Source organism: Dendronephthya gigantea, unplaced genomic scaffold (assembly GCF_004324835.1).
Source record: "Dendronephthya gigantea isolate DGI-Jeju-01 unplaced genomic scaffold, DenGig_1.0 000069F, whole genome shotgun sequence".
NCBI classification, from domain to species: domain Eukaryota; kingdom Metazoa; phylum Cnidaria; class Anthozoa; order Malacalcyonacea; family Nephtheidae; genus Dendronephthya; species Dendronephthya gigantea.
The window spans coordinates 344406-365000 of record NW_021163079.1 but is presented as its reverse complement, the minus strand read 5'-3'; the positions used below and the strand labels follow the sequence as shown (position 1 = coordinate 365000).

The following is a 20595-nucleotide window of genomic DNA, read 5'->3' as shown; positions in this document are numbered from 1 at the left end:
TCATGTTCCCCTCCCTTTATTAGGAACCAGTGCGTAGAGTTTTGGGAGTAACACACTGGCACCAAAGAAATGGTGTTAAACGAAAGATGATTTCTAAACCAGAAGAAGTCATTGAGATACCATTTTCAAAGAGCTTGGAACAAATGTTAAATGATCCAGCTATATTAGATGAGGTATGTAAATATATTGGTTTTTTACTCATTTAGGACAGGTGTGTTTAATGGCAGGTTACTTTCTTTAAGTATAAAGAAATATAGTATAAAGTGGCAGGTTTCTTGTATTGCCAGGTAATATATGCGTCTTACACCGTAAACTTACTCCACAGCGTAAACGGTGTATCACATTATAACATCATTCAAGGGGCATCAAAGGTTTAGAGTTACAAAATTTTTTTGACGAGGTTTTTGAACAAGAAGATATCTTTGGGAATCCGATCATCAAACAAGACAATGTCGTTGTGATGGATAACTGCGGCTCTCATCACGCTAACCAGGTTGAAGAAAATCTAGGAGCTGTTCTACAAGATAGAAATGTTGAACTCATTTTTCAACCTCCCTATCACCCCTGTTACAACACATGCGAGTATTGCTTCAACATCATGAAAGTTATTTTACGAAGATATCCAAAATACACAGAAAACTACACAGATATGTGCATATCCGATGCATTGGAAATGATAACTGCAGGTCTATCGAGACAGATTTTTAAATTTTGTGGGTACTTGTAAGTCGCAACACTGTCACTGATGTTTCAATAATAATATACATTTTGCACAAATATTCTTGCTTAATGTAACGCTGTTCAGTTTATAAATATTGTACATTATAGTTTATAAATACTCTAGTTCGTAACACAAACACAACGTAGCTGTCATAGCACGTCATTATTAGTAACGCAAAACACAACCAGATACGTCCAAAGAAATCACAAAATGACAAAGAAAATAACACTACAAAGTCTACACTAGCCTTACGTGTCACTCTTCGCGAACTTGACAGTTGAAGACAACAATGATAGACCTTCAGTCGTATTGTCCATTGTGGTATTGTTGCAGTACCTCAGTTGTGTTGGATTTTGTTCGCAAGACCCAGAGACAAGTGGTATATTTGTGATGAGAATCTAACAATCGCGTATCTTGTGGATTGACAGCAGTAAACGGAGCTGGGGAGGTAGCCCATTTTTCCCAATTACATGAAAACAGATTGGTATATGCATTGACGGTCGGTAAATGTTGTCTAAATAATTGCTGGAGCCATAATAACTTGTCTGACTTGTACTGGAAAGATCATACGAGACTGGAATGGAGGTGCAAACTGATTTTGACTATAGGCTTGAGTCGCTAAAAAAATTTATTCGACGGGTTAATCGGATTTCGTTCACCAAAACCAGTTCTGTAATTCTATTGTTGGAGACATCAACCCCTACGACGGTGACGTCTTTGTCTATACACCTTCGGACCTCCGTGCTGAACAGACGTCTGAAAGTTAGTCTTAAGTTTATATATTGCAGAACCATTTATTGTTGAAAAGTTGATATTAAACTAATATGACAGATTCTATTAAAGCATTGAGAAAAGAAAACGAAGCCTTGAAAGAACAACTACAATCCGTTATGGCGGATATGCTAACACTGAAGGCGAGGTTTGAAGAACAAAGTCCGCCATCACAGACGAGTACATCAGAGCAAGCGAAAAGTCTCCAATACCTAAGCGATGAATATGACGATCTAAAGTTATCTAAGTCTTCAACAGAGAAGGAGATCAAGCATTTAAATACAAGATTAACCGAGATATCTTTGAAGGTCGACAGCGTATCCGATCATATAGATTCAATTGAACGATATAGTTATAACTATAATGTAAAGATCTTCAGTATTCCACAAACTCGGGAAAATGAAACCTCTGCAGATACGGCAGATATTTGTATCCAATTGTTCTCCAGCATCGGGGCAATTAACGTTACTTTGCAGGACATAGACATTGCTCACAGGATTCCTAGTCGACGACAATCAGACAGACCTAATCCCATTATATGCAAGTTTACAAGACGTCTAGCGAAAGCCGCTGTGATGTCGAGAAAGAAAGAAACCAGAAAGCTAACAGCCGCCGACTTGGGCTTCGACCGCCGAACAAAAGTACAAAACATAGCTATTTATGACCATCTAACTCCTAAACTACAACAACTTCTATACAAAGCAAAACGCTTCCAAGCCGACAACAACTACAAGTACTGCTGGTCTAAATCATCAACCATCTTCCTTCGTGAAAATGAGCAATCTCAAGTGATAAAGCTGAATAATATGGCTGAATTTGAACGCTTTATGCAGAACAGAAATGATCGCACAGATGAGTAATCTTTTTTTTATCTATTGACTATTGTAACTTAATTTTAAACTACAACTGACTGTTGCTTAAAAATGACTGATATTAACGAGCGTAAATTGTTCCTAAGGGAACTGCCATTTTATGGCACAAATTATATAGAGCTAAACAATTATACTCCATCTGGTATTCGTACAACAATGAAGAATTTGAATGCACTCTCTAGCCTACATGATATGGAACTATATAATTTAAACCAAACTAATTTTAGTGACATAGATCCCGATCAATTTCTTTCAAAACACCAAATCCGTACTTTCTATCATTCTACAAACACCTTTAAACAGCTAAGTAACTCTTGGACGAAATCTAATATAACTTCTAGTGTGTCTTTTCTCCATAATAATATCAGAAGCATAAAACGCAATCTAGAAAATTTACAAGTTCAATTACTAGATGAACTTAATTATCATTTCAATGTTATTGGTGTTACCGAAACAAAAAATTACACATTCAACCCAACTTAATTTCAAAACAGAGATTCCAGGTTATGAATTTGAGTACGTTCCAACACCACTAGCTTCTGGAGGTGTCGGTATGTACATTGATAATATGTTAGAGTACAGAGTGCTAGAGAAATGCTCAAATGATGCATTTCAGGCCTTATGGATCGAAATAATCAACAATGATAAGAAAACATAATCTGCGGAGTTATTTATCGCCAACACAATAATCCTAATTGTTTTATGACATATCTTGATCAAATGCTTGAAAAATTTACTTCAACAGACAAATCTCTGTGCATCATGGGGGATTTCAATGTGGATCTTCTGAAATCAAATAGTTGTAGCTATGCTGAAAATTTTCTTCTTTCTTGTCAAGTTATTCGTTGTTACCATCAATTGATAAATCAACTAGAATACATAATAATTCTGCTACTCTGACAATATACTAGTAAATACATTCCATCAGAAAATTCATAGTGGCAATATCATATCCAATATTAGCGATCATTTTTCACAATTTTGTGTTATTCAGTCAATTAAAGATATACCAAAACTGCTGAGAAACCGGAAAATGCGGGATTTTTCGCGATTTTCAGAAAATGAATTCATAAATGAGGTGAGACAAATCAGGTGGGATATTGTTATTGAAAAGCACCATAGAAGCGTTGACAAATTATTTTCATCATTTTACAACAAATTAAACAATTAGTGAATAAACACGTACCTTGTAGAAATGTTACAAACGTGATATGAAGAACTTTTCGAAACCGTGGATTACCGCAGGTATAAAAAGATCAATTAAAAAAAATAAATTACTCACTCAAGGAGAGTATGAGAAATATAGATATTATCGCAACAGAATATCAACTCTTATTCGAGTAAGTAAAAAGAAATATTATTATGAATTTTTCGAAATTAATCTAAACAACATGAAAAATATTTGGGATGGTATTAATGATCTAATTAACAGGAAAAAGAGAAAAGCTTGTAAAATATCTGGTTTAAAAGATACTAAAACTGGTCAAATTATTCGAGATCCATCAGTACTGCCAAATTTTTTAAACAAATATTTCGCGTCAATAGGGCATAAATTAGGAACAGATACGACACAATCCGAATGTCATTTTTCTGATTACATGAAAAATATTCAAATTAAACAGTCTTTCTTCTGCACACCAATTACGCCGTCAGAAATAGAATCAGAAATACTTTCTATACCAAACAAGAAAGCTTATGGATTATACTCGTGCCGTACAAAAATTTTAAAATGTTCACGTAACGTTATAAGTAAACCTTTCTCTGATATTTTAAATATATCAATTGAAAATGGAGTTTATCCTTCTATTTTAAAACATGCCAAAGTAACTCCTATTTTCAAATCTGGTGACGAAACGGAAAAAGGTAATCATAGACCGATATCACTTTTATCAAATTTAAATAGAATTTTTGAAAAAGTTATGTACAAACGCTTTATGAGTTTCATCCAAGACAAAAATATTCTATATCATTCACAATATGGTTTCAGACGGCAACATTCAACACAACACGCAATTCTTGATATAGTTAATAGAATACAGCAAACTATCGACAATAAACATTTCACGTGTGGTATTTTCCTTGATCTGCAAAAAGCGTTTGATACTGTCGATCGTACAATCCTATTACATAAACTTCGATATTATGGATTCAGAGGCATAATCTATAATTGGTTTTCATCATATTTAACAAATCGAATTCAAACTACAGAAATTGATAACAATATTTCGACCAAGGAAAGAATAATTTGTGGTGTACCACAGGGATCAGTGCTTGGCCCTCTACTTTTTCTCATTTATATAAACGATATTCACTACTCTTCTGACAAATTTAGCTTCCATTTGTTTGCTGATGATTCCAATCTATTATATTCAAACAAGAATCCTAAAACCCTTGAAAGCATTGTTAACACAGAACTAGGAAAAGTTTATAGATGGTTAAATGCAAATAAATTAACAATGAATACTAAAAAATCAAATTTTATTATTTTTCATCCTTATCAAAAAAATTTAAACTACCAAATAAATATAAGAATATTTGACTGGAAGGACAAGAAATATATTCCTCTTGAACGCAAGGAATACATTAAATATTTGGAAGTTTTATTAGATGAACATTTAACTTGGAAACAACATATAGATTATGTAGCATGTAAAGTAAGTAAAACCATTGGAATTATCGCTAGACTCCGACATTTTGTTCCTCTTCAGGTACTTACAAATATCTATCGATCACTTATTCTTCCTTATCTATCCTACGCTATTTCTGTTTGGGGGAATGCTTCTAAAACAAACTTAAAAAAACTCTTGGTACTTCAAAAGCGTGCTTTACGGTTAATGCATTTCGCTAATAGTCACGATCATGCCGTTTCTTTCTTTAAAAATACAAATAACTTGCCTATTAACATGATATATGTTGAAACAGTTTCTAAATTGATGTACGACATTAATCATAATTCAGCGCCTAAAAATGTAATGGATCTCTTTACTCAAGTTGCTACTGTTCATTCCTACAATACCAAATCCTCTGCTACTGGTAACTATCAGATAAAATTTTCTCGTACAAATCAACAGCATAATGCTTTCTCTAGAGTTGGTGCTAAGGTATGGAATTCTGTTCCTGAATATCTCCGTAATCTAAAAAAAAAGGATTTCACTAGGAAAATTCGTACTTTACTAATCGAAATTATGAATAACGAAGATGACTATGTTGACCTCCCCATGATTTTGCAGAGTATGTCTGTTTGATTTCATTTTTAATATTTCATGGATATGTTACTAACAGTATACTTTTCATTTTGAATTTCTAATAATGTCTCTATACTTTGTCTGTTCGCGTCTATAAACAATAAAATTGTCTGCAATTAATTGAAATTATAGTTATATGTGTAAATTATACTTCATGCCCGCCTCTGATTAGCTATTGCTATTTGCGAGTCATGGTATTTTTATGTTATGTATTTCATTGTATTGAATAAAATTGTATTGTATTGTATTGTATTGTATTGTATTGTATTGTATTGTATTGTATTGTCTCGACGATTTCTTTCGTTTCTTCTTGGAGATGTACCCCCTTCGATTACTATCATCGCTCGTCGAATCAGAACTGCGTGTATTTTGCCACTCCCCAGAAGTGTTTAAGGGGGTGGCTCAAATGCATGACCAGTACTCGTTACTATAAATTTGGCAACTTTTCCATAGCAGTCAGTTGAAAGGTCGCTGTTTGCCAGTACATTATTAATTATTGTAGTTTTTGTGTGAACAGAGTTCTCTTCAACAATTTAAAATGTACATGTCAACATTTTTTTATACTAAACTAATTGGAATTTCAAGGTGAAATTGCTAATTTAACACAGAAAAAAAAGTTCTACTAGCTATATGATCTGATATAAAATAAAGATTTCTTTGCAGAGACTATCATTTAGACTGCTGTTTTTGGTTGGTTAAACTTTCTATCATCGCTATAACAAGATTGCGAAGCAGTTAGTTTGACGGAAAACCGCGCGCCATTCGCATTTTGGACAATCTAGGTCCGTCTGTATTCTGATTTCCTGCTCTAGGTTCATTTTGTTTCCGTATCATTCAGGTTTTTAATGGAAATCAATACGAGCCTTTCGAAGAACAGAGTTTAGCAAGTAGGAAAAGGTATGAAGCACAAAATTATGTTGAAGGTTTTATGCTATGTGTGCATGTTGTGTATAGATTTGGGGAAACACGAGATAGACCCCTTAGATTGTCAAACGTGGAAGTATTTCTAGAAACACTACTCTGTATATCAACATCTGGCGTTAGATATTGTAATACGGAACTGATAACTTATTTAGGGAATATATAGATAAGTTTTGAGTCATTCGTAGTTATAAAAACCCATAGTCTCTCTTATAATATACTCAGTCTCGGGTGGTTTAAAATAATCACTTTATTTAGATTTGCATGTGAATATAATATTTATTCATCTTTGATTTTTGTATATATTACTGTGTCATTCTTTATATTTAACGAGTGAAAAACAAAGTTTTGGAAGCTGGCGAAAGAGCCGGCAAGAATGCTGCAGCGCATTGTATAAATGAATAAACTAAATACTGTATGCCATATAAATAATCCCTTATTAACCGAATACGTTTGGTCCGTACTGGAAAAATATCAGACCTTGGTCTTTTATGTACGGACCTCGCTATCGCTCGGTCCGTACTGGCAAGACCTCGGTCTGATATTTTTTTAGTACGGACCTCAAATTCGGTTAATAAGTGGTATATATATATATATTATATATATTATATATATACATCAACACGCGTGGGATTGTACAAGCGTGTTAATTGCGAGTTCGAGTAGCCGTCGCCATCGCTGTCATCCACCCTTCAGGTACTGAAATTTATCTGTTTGCATGTATGTTGGTAGTTGGATTAGTGTTTATGTTTATGTTTAAGTTTAGTTTGATTCATCGTATGAACTAAGAAAATGATTGGAATGCATGTATCTTTATACCTTTTACTTATATATAGTTAAACTTAATCTTTTCTATAGAATATATTTTCAATAAATATTAAAGAAATTCCTGTTCGACTTGCGTTAAAGTACGACTTGCGTTAAAGTAGCAGTGCCAAACAATTATTATCACTATTATCACTATTATCACTATTATCATTATTATCATTATTATCATTATTATCATTATTATCATTATTATCATTATTATCATTATTATCATTATTATTATTATTTTTATTATTATTTTCATTATTATTTTTATTATTATTTTTGTTATTATTTTTGTTATTATTTTTGTTATTATTTTTATTATTATTTTTATTATTATTTTTATTATTATTTTTGTTATTATTTTTATTATTAGTTTTTTATTATTTTTATTATTATTTTTATTATTATTTTCATTATTTTCATTATTTTCATTATTTTCATTATTTTATTATAAAGTTTACCTATATGACTATATTTATTAACTATGCTTAAATATACTAGCTTACAAATTTCCAAAATGTAAGTATCATCCTTCAATGATATTTTGTCAAAAAGACAAACTAATACAGTGCTTCCCGTAAGTTTAAACCATCGGTATTCAATTTTTTTATTCAAAAACGTTCCCTTTAATTGAGTGGGATCAGTGAATGGGTTTATACTAACATGCGTCAGTCATGTCAAAAACGTTAACTAAACTCAACAATTGTAAATAATTTCAACATTATTTTAGCTTACCCCGCAGAGCAATGTCAACGACGTCTAATTCTGGCGAAACGTTGTACCAATTCGATTTTGTTGAAAGTAAGTACACGAGATAAAACTAAAATGAGACGATTTGATTGGCCACCGCCGCCGCGCGTATTGTGAGGCCTATAATGTACGCTCTGAGTCCTTTGACAAAAGCCATAACTGAAAGCAAAGCAAAACAAAACATGTACTGAATGTTCGGCAATTCTACAACCTCAGTATACTATATCATTTATACCTTCGCTCGGGGGTCGGTACGTACCTATATGAACAAGCTTTGCTATTGGTTGATAGCATGCAATAAGAAACAAGGAACTATAGAAATTGATTTCTAAAAGAACAAATCATAAACACTGCTCACTATTGTTACAAAAAACCAATCACAATTCACAAAACTCGTTCACATTAGGTAGATACTTTTGTCGCTCCGGGGATTTGGCAAAATATTTCCCTCACTGTAATGATAATTCCATCATCACTTCGGGAAATATTTCGCCAGACCCAGGTCTAGAAATGATGAATATAAAATCTCATACAGCCAATTACGCTAGGAATTCAAGCAATTTCATTGGCCCAGAGCCATTATCTGCAGGAGGACAGACCCACGTAATTACGTCACAGATAATATTAATGAATTTTATCAGTCATCTCTTGTTTTATATTGTCAGCTAATCACATTTTAACCGTGTAATAATCTAGCCAAAAGCATTACTTCAACCCTATGATGTACGCATGATATCTGCAAACGTTTCACCGGCTTTAACAATTGTCCAACTGTTGGGGAAACTATTTGCAGGCCTTAATTTCGGATTGTTTTCGATTTTATGATGTAAGACAAAAAGATAATCTTTCCCTTGTTTGTTCAGCTATATTACAAACCACAGGTTCTAATATTATATCATGTTCACTTGTCAGGCATGAATTATCAAACAGAGCAAAGGAATGCAAGCATGTTATAGTTTAATTTCTGATCAATTATATTGCCCTGCCATGCAGACTTTTATTAAAATCATTTCAATAGTTTGACGTTGATTATTAATGGTTTTTGCCATAGAAAAAAGAGAAGAGGACTTATTGGAAATCAAAGAAGCGTTAGTATATATGCATATCATTTCTCTCCTACAATAATATCCCGGATATTCAGAATGTTATCGTGAATGTGTCATGAAAGAGTAATTAGCTATATAGAATATAAGGTCGACCAAAAACAAGATTGTGTTAGCTAAAAGTGATGTTATGAAATCCCTGTGACGGATAACAGTCGATATATGTATGTCTGCCTAAAATTTAAAGCTTCCAACTCTTACTTTTACCCACCAAATTACCGTCATATTTCTTCAAATTTCGTTTTCAGACTATTAAGAGAAAGCAGTTGTGAGAAACTTACTATGGTGAGTATGCAATATACACGGACTACTGTGAGGAAATATACTTTATTTTCAAATATAAACGAACATTTGTTTTCCGTATTATGATATTTCTTATTTTTTGCTATATAGGATGATGTTGATGAACTGTTTCAAGAAATTAAAAGCAAGGTATATATTTAATGGATCCAAGATACATCATGCATAAAACTATACCGTGTTAATCTTCACCACGCAGATGCCTTAAAATATTTACTATTCCTTAGGCAATCCGTACATAGACCTCAAGACGAGGTAATAAAAAAATGAATGAGGTAGGAATATGGTAATATATGTAGTGTAACTACTTTTTTAATCAGTGAGAAACATGCATCATTGCAGGAAAATTTTACAGTCACCGTGGGGTTTTAGAGTCGAAAATCTCGGTCTTTTCTAACAGTCGATCTTTGTGGCAGACTATAGAAATTGACATGTTTTAGGATAGTTCAAAAATCTTTTTCTTGTGTTTGTCAAAGCCTTAGTATGCCCTGTCATGCAGAAGTATAAGTATAGAAATATTTCAGAACGTTAATTTCAAGAGACATTAGAAGTCATATTTTACCGTAAATGAAAATTTAAAATAATTTACAAAAATACTGTATATAGTTGGAAAGCTGCTAGTTGTTAATGATAGAATCTTGTCGCTTCGTTAGAAACTAATGCTAAATGTTAGACGCTTTTCTCATCACATTCACACTCGTAATATTGTCGAAAAGTTATTGCAATTATAATAATCGACGAAAGATTGAGGAAAATCGCTTTTTACCAACATGGTTAGATTTAAACTGTTCATTGAGTATTTTCGAATGCTCATTGCAAGTGCATGGTAGATTTATATAATATTTTAGCAACTTTAGCAAACGGAGCCTCGTATAATAATATTGTGAAACTTTGGCATGAAAATGCAGAAATAAACGAGAGAGAAGACCTTGAGACGTTCGTCCGCAAAATATTTTTTAGTTTTTATGCATTTCAGATATATAAGTTTCTATATAACGAATTAATTGCGATATATTCATTATAATTTTTTAGGTTAGAGAGGAAGAAGGAGAGTTGAGACGTCAAAATGAGACGTTAAAAAGAAAACTTACAGAAAAAGAGTTAGCATAAACTATTGATATACTCATTTTCTTTTCGTTTTGAATAAGGAATAACTACAAAAAGATATAAGAAGATTTTTGGTCTATTATTAATGGCCGTCACGCAACTCATTACTATACTTACTAATTCTATTTATTGATCATTTTCTTTCTTTCACTCAGACAAGAGTTAGCAAAGACAAAAAAAAGTATGGTAAGGCTAATGTTTTGTATTGCTGTATTAATTGTATATAATTCCTACATAATTGTTATTCAATGAAATTCAATTAGACCTGGCATGTAGTTATTATTGATATGTAATAATTAATTGAAATAAAACATACTGTTTCAGATGAAATTATGCAAGAATCAAAATTGATGGCTGGGTAAGTGTTTGTGAACTTTCTTTTGTAACAACCGGGGTGTGAGGGTAGTAGATAGGTACGACACTGACTAACAGCAAAATAATTGGTTTCTCTTCAATGCTCAATGTAATGTCTAATTAGATTTCTAAGTAAATTTCTGTAAAATGATTAATGCATGATGATTTGCTTTTTATAGGGGATTGAAGCAGATAATGGAACGTTACGTGTCAGGCTCTCAACCGAGCGATCAAAATAGGACAGCCCAAGATGACAAATAAGTGGAAAGAACCTGAAACACAGTGAAAATCTAAAGAGAGTCTAAGATTTGTAAACAATTGAGTGCATGCGTAATAGCGAATTGCCTTAAGTACTGGCCGAAATGAGTTTTTATATCCGTCAGTAGCTACCAGGAACAAAGCAATTAAAAAGTTATGCAACTTACAACTGTTATTTTCAGGGTGTTATAATATTTTAACACCGCTTTTAAGGGATTCTATGGGTGTAATAGGGGTGTTACAAAATTCGAGCTGAAAAACTCCATAGTTAGATTTAAAATAACACCACGTAAGGGAGTTACACAATGTAATACCATTTGTGACCCTCCACAGGAAAATATGGCGTTCCGTTCCGGTCAAAATTATATCAAGTCAGAAAGTAATATCAAACATCATATCAACATGTCATAAACTCTCAATATAATGTTGAAAATATCAGGATAAAGTTCAAATTCTAAAGCATATACATGAAAACTAAACGTGCAAGTCCAAACATATTTTTATAATACAAAACTGGACGAATGTAAGTCGAAGCCGCGGCTCATAAATATAAATCGAAATGTCAAAAATATAAATCGAAATGTCAAAAATATAGATCGAAAGGAAACGGAAGTCAGGAAATGGAAATGACACGGCCAAAAATTTATCAAATTCGGTGTAGCACTTTTCAAATGCGCGCTTTTCAAATAAACAATATGGCGGGTGTGAGAAGCCAACTTAACGATTTCGAAATTGAAGAATTATTTCGTTCTTTACAAACATTGCTGAGCACGTCCTTTAACAATAACATTTCCTATGATTCAGCCGAATATCTTTCTTGCCGTCTGGATGTGTACGAGAGAAATATAAATATTCTTCTGGCAAGACTTAGTGAGTCGTATCCCCTAGAACAACAACTTTTCTCGGATATGCACATGCTTCAAGCGATTGTTCGTCGCCAAAGGGAAAGATGCGAAGCACTTTCATTTCGCCCTTTGTTAGAGGAGGACCACGGTAGAGTTCAGGCAAGTGTAGGAGTATCTATTTCTGGTGTGGGAAGACCAAGATTGGATGTGTCACAAGAGGCGATCAAAGCCCTCAATTCCCAAGTTGGGCTTTCCTGGGCGGAAATTGCAAGACATTTTGGAGTGTCTGAGAGTACCATACGACGACGCCGACGTTCATTTGTCACGGGAAATACGACCAGAGAATCACATTCTATCATAACGGACAATGATCTTGATATAATTGTTCGTGGTATCTTACAAGTTACACCCAGGATTGGCTATAGACTAGTACAAGGTGCCTTAAGGCCGGCGCACACTAGAGCTATGTGCTTAGCAAAAAGTCATTCGTGGCCATTGGCGTAAGCCAGTTGCTCTTGTGTGCGGGCGACTTTTCTGGTGACTTTGGTCATGCGTGCCACTTACGGCAAATATCTAGCATGTTTGATAATTTCTGCCTCGCGTGCCGAAATCTTTCCGTGTGCGGCAAACTGAAAGCTATCTGCTTACGGATTGTCGGCTTAGCAGCGCATGCGTAATATACGAAAGCAAACATCCAAGATAGCGGTGCAAACAAAGCAAAACGAATTGGTGGCTGAGACCATATTGGAAGACAAAATGGTTGATCTTTGGCCAGAATACAGGTGTTTATACGATGTTTGATTTGATTTGATTTAAACTTTATTTCACAAGGGTAAAAACACATTACAGCCAGGGGCTGACGAACTTGTGGCCCTTGACGAACTTGTGGGCTTGACGACACAAGAGAGCAACTTGCTTAAGCCAATGGCCACGAATGACTTTTTGCTAAGCACATAGCTCTAGTGTGCGCCGGCCTTTACGAGGATGTGGATTGCGTATCCAAAGACGCCGGGTGCTAGAGAGTCTTCAAGGGGTTGACCCGGTAACAGTTACCATAAGATCTTCAAGAACCATTGTCAGAAGACGTTACTCTGTACCATGCCCAAATGCATTGTGGTAGGTATCATGACCATAAATGGCTCATTTTTTTTAATATTTAGTTCCTATGCACTGCATGATGAGCTTTCCTTAATTAAAGAGCCCTAGTCAACCACAATGCTTTTATTTACGTTTTTCAGTTACTTTTCTTGGTCGCACCAAAAAATGGCTGCCTACAGACCACAGTAACACAAACGTAAACAAACGCACACATTGCAATTATTGCACTGACCAGGACTCTTCAAATTTCAGTCAAGTATGTCGCCCAAAATCTGTTTATTAAATTAACTTTTCTAATACACTATAGCAATTGAAATGCATAAGTAAACATATGAACAGCTTTTTTTCTAATCAATGAAAGAAATTTTGTCTTGGCATGATGGTTAACCCACTTTTTTATTAGGCATTTGGATGGTAATCACAAGCTCATTCAGCCTTACAGAATAGTAATCCATAGTGGCATAGATGGGTATTCACGACTAGTGGTTTTTTTACATGCCTCTACCAACAACCGAGCCTCAACAGTTCTAAAATGCTTTTAGAGGAGCTGTCAACCAGTATAATCTTCCATCACGTGTCTGAACAGATTTGGGATTGGAAAACATAGAGGTGGGGCGTTTCATGCTACAATCTAGGGGAACAAACCGAGGCAGTATAATTACTGGCACTTTGGTCCACAATCAACGAATTGAACGTCTTTGACGTGAAGTGAATAGCATTGTGTCCAGTCGTTTCGTGAATATTTTTGTATATCTAGAATCTTTTATTCTAGATACAACAAGTGAACTACATTTATTTGTTTTACACCTTGTTTATATACCCCTCATTAACCAAGCTCTGCAGGAATTGAGGGAATCATGGAACAATCACTCGTTAAGTACAGAACATAACCGCAGCCCCGTGCAGCTTTGGATTCAAGGCTTGATTAGCAATAGAAACTCCCATTATAGTGCTGTAAGAAGTGTGCAAGATGACCTGCAAGTTAATTGGGATGATTATGGGATTGATGAAGATGGACCTGCAGCAAATGTAGAACCAGACTATAATATTACAGTTCCAGAAACAAGAATAAACTTGCAGGATGAGCATTTTCAACACATTCAAGAACTAATCAGAGCTATAAATGCCGCAGGAGACCAAGATGGTGTTATATGCTTTCTTGTAGTGTTATATACTCTGGAAAAATTGGGTTATCAAAACTGAAAGTTAAATCTTTTTTACTATTAAATAATATACACTGCCGAAGATAGCCACAGTATTTTGTCCTAAATATTTTTTTATCAGTATATTTGGTCATTATGCATATTGAAATATATGCAAAAGATTTCTAAAAATGTACGCGCATTGTTTTACTTAATGTGTCAATATCATGAAAATTTCATTGTATAGGGATGAAAATATGTGGCTAGGTTCGAGTTTCATTTCAGAACCATCCTCATTCCTCAAGAATAAAATAAAACTCCCAAAAAATAACATGAATATAGGTTTGCTAACTAGTGATAGTTGTGCAAAGTATATGTTGAACGAAATATCAAAGATGCCCATGTACTACTAAACTAGATGAACAGTTCTTGGTACCCAATTCCCATAATTATATAATACCAAAACCTTCATTTTGGAAATTGATGGCAATGTCCATGTTTTTTTCAAATTTTGCATATGTATCCACTCCACCTGGCAACTCTAGTTCCATGGGACATGTGTTAGCATTTGGAAAAACTGACGAGTTTTCAAGAATAGTAACCAGAGAAGGTTTGTAGAATCCCAAGGGTGGTATGCAATTTGTTCCTGTAGTAAACATCAATACACTAGGAACTCTGGCCTCTAAGAATAAGCACAAAATAAAAGACGACATTAATAAATAACGAAGTAATCTGGAAATATGTAATAATATAACAGACTACTTGATACAACTAGCACAGAAAACGTTATTAAAAACATTAAATTTAAAAAAAAACTATTTTTTTACATGGTCTTTTTATTCTGTTGCATTTTTAATAACGTTTTACTCAATACATGGAAAATATTGGTCTAATTCCTGTTTCAGTTGCTCAATAATTAACTATTTTTAGGGTGCTGGATAGTATAATTATTATAGCGTGTACTTATAGTAATAGTGTCACACACCAACACTAGTACTACTGACATTAAATGTAACGTGTTACCTGCTTCACGAACATAACGAGTAAAATACTCTTTCATTCTTTCGCCCACATCATCATAGACAACAATTGAGAAAAGATCTTCAGCTAAAGGTGGTTTACAAGCCCCAGCGACAAACAGTGGTTCAAACTGTTCTGGGTGATTTCTAATTCTCTGCAACAGCGGACCCAGACCGTCTATAAACTGGTCTACTTCAGCTTTTCTGGAGAGAATCACTGCATGGAGTACTAGAGATGTCATAGCTTGAAACCGATTCTCCAAGCTAAGAGTGTGTGGAAAGCCAGATTCAATCAATAGAGGTTGAACATCCATGATTACTGAATTCTTGTTGTCTTCAGTCATGCCGTCCAACTACAATTTAAGGAGAAGCATTATGAAGAGAATATGAATCTAATTTGGGCTTGATTGAAAGCATAAAATTTAAAAATTACCTTGCTCAATGCATCTAAGCAATCAACATCAACAACATCCTCTTTACCAATGTAATCAATTAGATCATTAGGTTCTGGCTTCTGGAAGTATTTGTATAATCCTTTTGGAAAATTTGGAAATCTCGGCCCACCTTGTATGATTGATGACGCAACCATGCGCCCAGCAACTTTATACAAATTCGAACGAAGGGCATCTGTGTTATGCATGGGTAAGAATATATTCTCTCTTCCTTCAAATAGACGAATAGAAGCGGATGATGACAAAAGCTCCCTTAAGAGAATGGTAAAAATTCTCTTTTTGGCCCCCCCCCCCCATCAATGGCAGGCTCCCCTTCAAAGGTGATTTTGAGAGGCTTCATGAAATCAAATTTTTGCTTAAAAATCGAGATACTGTCGGTAAGAATTGATGATCGGCTCACTGTCAATCTCGTTGGTGCACCTGGAAGAGGTCTTAGTTTTTCCAATATACTCTTAAGAGTAGCTTCTTCCTCGTCCTCATTTGAGCATGTTATGTCTGTAAAAAATGTTCCACTGTATGAATCTGTTGTACTGAAATGTGAGGAAATTTTATTTGGAAAGAAAATGTTTCATTCAGGGCCGTAACTTGGCTTTGGCCGACGAAAAGGGCGTGGCGGAAATTGCACTCGACCGACATTTCAGTTGCTAATGCAATAAATCGTTTTTTTTCCAACATTTGCAAGAGGGGAAGGGGATTGGGAGGAAGAAATAATTTCGAACATGCTGATTTTTTACTTACCACAAATTTATCAAAATTTACCCTAACATTTCAAAAGATTATGTTAATTTAAATTTCTCTTCTGAAAATGTTTTTGCCGAATGAGCATGCCGGTAAAATTGGCAGGTCAAACTGCAACATTACAACTTGGAGGTTCCCACCACACCCACAGCCAGGAGTTACTGTATGCCCTGGTTTCATTATCAAATGGTCTCTCATGTGCAACTTCAAAAACATTCCTTCCAAGGAAATATTTCCATTAGTGGAAATGGACTAGCAAATTCAATGGCCATTCTAATGAAACCAAAACTTTTGAAAAAATATAAATAGCTAGCATTAATTAAATACAAACCTTCAGAACCAGACCAGAAATCCATTACATAATCACATGCTGAATCAATTGTGCTTCTTTTTGATGCTTCAGTGATTATACTTTGAGGACATGTTGGAAACATTTCCATCAGTTGTTGCTTTTCAAAGTCGAATAGTTGACTGCACATAATGTTTCTTGGCTTGTGGATAGTATTTCAGAGGTATCAGTAGATAACAATTGACTTTTGGAAGGCAATTGACTGGTGGATGGCAATTGACTTGTGGATAGCAATTGACTGGTGGATGGTAATTGACTGGTGGATGGTAATTGACTGGTGGATGGCAATTGACTGGTGGATGGCAACCTGCTGGTATCACTGATGGATGGAGACTGGCTGGTGGATGACAAATGATTGCTAGATGACCATTTACTGACAGGTGGTGAAACATAAGATCTTATGTCATTTGTTGATTTATCTGAATCAAGATCAACAAAAGCCTCATCCTAAAAAAAACAACCTTGTCTTTTAGGATTAAAGTGCAAAGTGCATGCAGGAACAACCGGTACCAAATAAAATATAGCCACACACTGACACACTAATAAATTCAACCAAATAGAATAGAGCCACACACTACATACCTCATCAATCTCTAATTTGGAAAGGGAACGAATGTATATTGGACCTGTTCCACTTATATGTTTTATTACTTTTGCACTTGCTACCTGACCTTGTGGTAGATTCAATGGGACAATTCTGTTTCCAATAGATTTGACAAACTCAAAGCTATACAAGAAACAGACGAAATAAGGGAAACAATATAAACTCTAGCTATAAATTAAGGCCACATATTTCTTCAAAACATGCATGAAAAGGTTTTGGCAGCACACTCTACTTGACAAGTAAAATCATCTGGCATTAGAGTATGGTATTAAAGTATGGTGCATCAGGGTGCATTGACACTGGGTTAAGCAATTATTTTCACTCAATTGAAACTGGTCAAAAGTTGGAAACAATGCATTTGTGATGTAATTGTGCAACTTTCATTGGTTAGCCCTAGGGGGGGGGGGTATCGAGCACACCAACATGATTTGACAGTTATTATCGTCCCCTAGGTCAAGAATCTGACAATAAGTTATAACATGGGCCCTAATAGGATTATAAGCTTTGTTTACTACAATATTTTTACTTTGCCAGGTGATCGCCTCATACTGGGGAAATATAATTCACAGAAATTTTTAGCAAAATGTCAAATCCTGTGGGAATGCCTGATAACCCCCACCCCTCCTGAGGCAATAAAGTTTTATACTGAAAATGTCAATAAAGTTTTATACTATTTAACACAAATGCAAATTTCAGACACATTAGACAAAAATATTTGTGAAACAACTACTACACCTCTGCTACTACACTTACTCAGTTGAGTCAGATATGTACTCCTTGAAAACACTGTGTAACTCATTTCTCAGTCTGTCCTCATTCCACAGTTTATCCAAACTCCATGCATCCACATATAAATCACGTGTTACTAGATACTCCTTCGTTTGCCTTCTAGGAACTGTACAATGTTGTGGGTCCGGTAGCAAACATACATCTTTAATCACAATGTCGTGAGAGGGTTTGTCCTTTCCCTTTCCTTTCTTATTATTTGTTGAATATGGTACAAAACGTCCACTTCCACTTCTACAGTCACTCCTGAACCTCGAGGAATTTGAAATCTCTGGTTAATCTCTTGTTCCACTGAAATTGAATGCTCTTGAGCTCCGGATATCGAATTTACTGCATTGTTGACCCCATTCGTACTTGTCTGGCCAGGTCGGGTGATATTCGTTTGTTGTGTATTCGGCAGATTTTGCATAGACGAAATAATCCGCCTAACGATATCTGTGATCTGATTTTGATTCTCTTCCATCGAATATTTGAATCAAGTTACTGTGAATCTTTTTTTTAAAAAGGACGAACGGCAATGTTTCTCCCGCGGCAACGTTTCTTTCTGCAAATATTCTGCTGCAAACCTTTTACTTCCGTTTCCTGACTTCCTGTGTTAAATTCCTGACTTCCGTTTCCTTTCGATCTATATTTTTGACATTTCGATTTATATTTTTGACATTTCGATTTATATTTATGAGCCGCGGCTTCGACTTACATTCGTCCAGTTTCGTATTATAAAAATACATTTGGACTTGCACGTTTAGTTTTCATGTATATGCTTTAGAGTTTGAACTTTATCTTGATATTTTCAACATTATATTGAGAGTTTATGACATGTTGATATGATGTTTGATATTCCTTTCTGACTGGATATAATTTTGACCGGAACGGAACGCCATAGGAAAACATACATTAACGCTTTTCGGTTCAAATGGGCAAAAAAACGGATTAAAAACGGTTAGTAAACGGATGCCGTAAAGCATTTTCACGGTTTGTTAAAGCGTTAAAACGGTTCGATGGAAAAATTTTAGGCTTTCAAGAAAGCGTTTTTACGCTTTGGAGAAAGCGTTTGCACGGATAGGAATAACCGTTTAAACGCACAGAAAAATGAACCGTTTTTTTGGATGCATACATGTCCAATACTCTCGCAAGCACACCGACGGAAAAGGTTATTCACCATCGGTAATAAATATTTTCGTTTCGTGAACTCCAGCTGAGCATTGATGTATTCGCGCATCAAATTATCGCAAGTACACCGACGGAAAAGGTTCACTCACCATCGGTAATAAATATTTTCGTTTCGTGAACTCCAGCTGAGCATGTATATATACGTGCATCAAACTATCGCCAGTATACGGACGGAAAAGGTTCATTCACCTTCGGTTATAAATAATTTCATTTCGTGAACTCCAGCTGAGCTAATCATAGACATACGTGCACTAAACGGCCACACCATCGGTACCGGCAGTACTAACGGAAAATAAGTGATTTTTCATCGGTATTTTCAACTGATACAGTTTGTTGCCCGGTATGCGGCCAGTACCAGTTTCCGGCCAAAACAAAATTATTTCTGAATTTCATTGTCAAATAGTCGATTAATTTCAAATGAAATATTTCCGACGAGAAGCCGAACGTCTCCTTATATGGATTATAATTTTGGCGGGTTTCAAACTGTTTCTTTCTCTTTACAACAATCAACGTTTGCAGGTGAGTCTGATTAAGATCAACAAATTGTCGGCTCTTTTACAACGTAGAAAACAATTTCATTCAAAATAAACCTATTATTTTGTAAGAAATTTCTATAGCGAGTATCTATGAATAATACAAATAAAAGACCAAAGGTCAGAGATACGTAAAATCATTAATAATTTATTAAGTTGCGTTAGTTTCTCAGGTTCTATTTCGTCATCAGCCTATGTCGTGTGAGGTTGTACGAGAGAGTGGAGCGCATGCGCCAACCAGTTGTGTTGTTCACGCGCCAGTGATCAGTCGCTATTTTTTGGAGCTCGATGGTTCATGCTTGAATTTCGTCCTGAATCGTGCCTGAAATCTATCTGAAGACCAAGATTTCAGCTAAGTGTAGCTTTTCATGTTATAGTGTCTTGTTATAGTGTCTTGTTAGTGCTTATATTTGTCAATGTCGGTTTGCGAAAGCGCAGATATAGTTGATGAAATTTCGGCTGTTGGGCGGGAAGACTCTTCGCCACAGCAGTCGTCTTGTAACGGCTCAATGAGCACAAAAGACGACCGATTGCTTTCCTTTCTTAGCGATATGTGAGAAGACATGCAACTTACGCATAAATTATTAGCACAAATGCTTGCACAAGGCAACACAAGCTCATCTCAAGGAGATGAAAATTTTGGC

General features: G+C 35.0%; 1 pseudogene; it reads left to right on the top strand.

Annotated features, from left to right (window-relative positions):
- LOC114531187 overlaps positions 1 to 14361 on the top strand; it is a 14960-nt pseudogene extending 599 nt beyond the window's left edge.
- The last annotated feature ends 6234 nt before the right edge of the window (positions 14362 to 20595 follow it).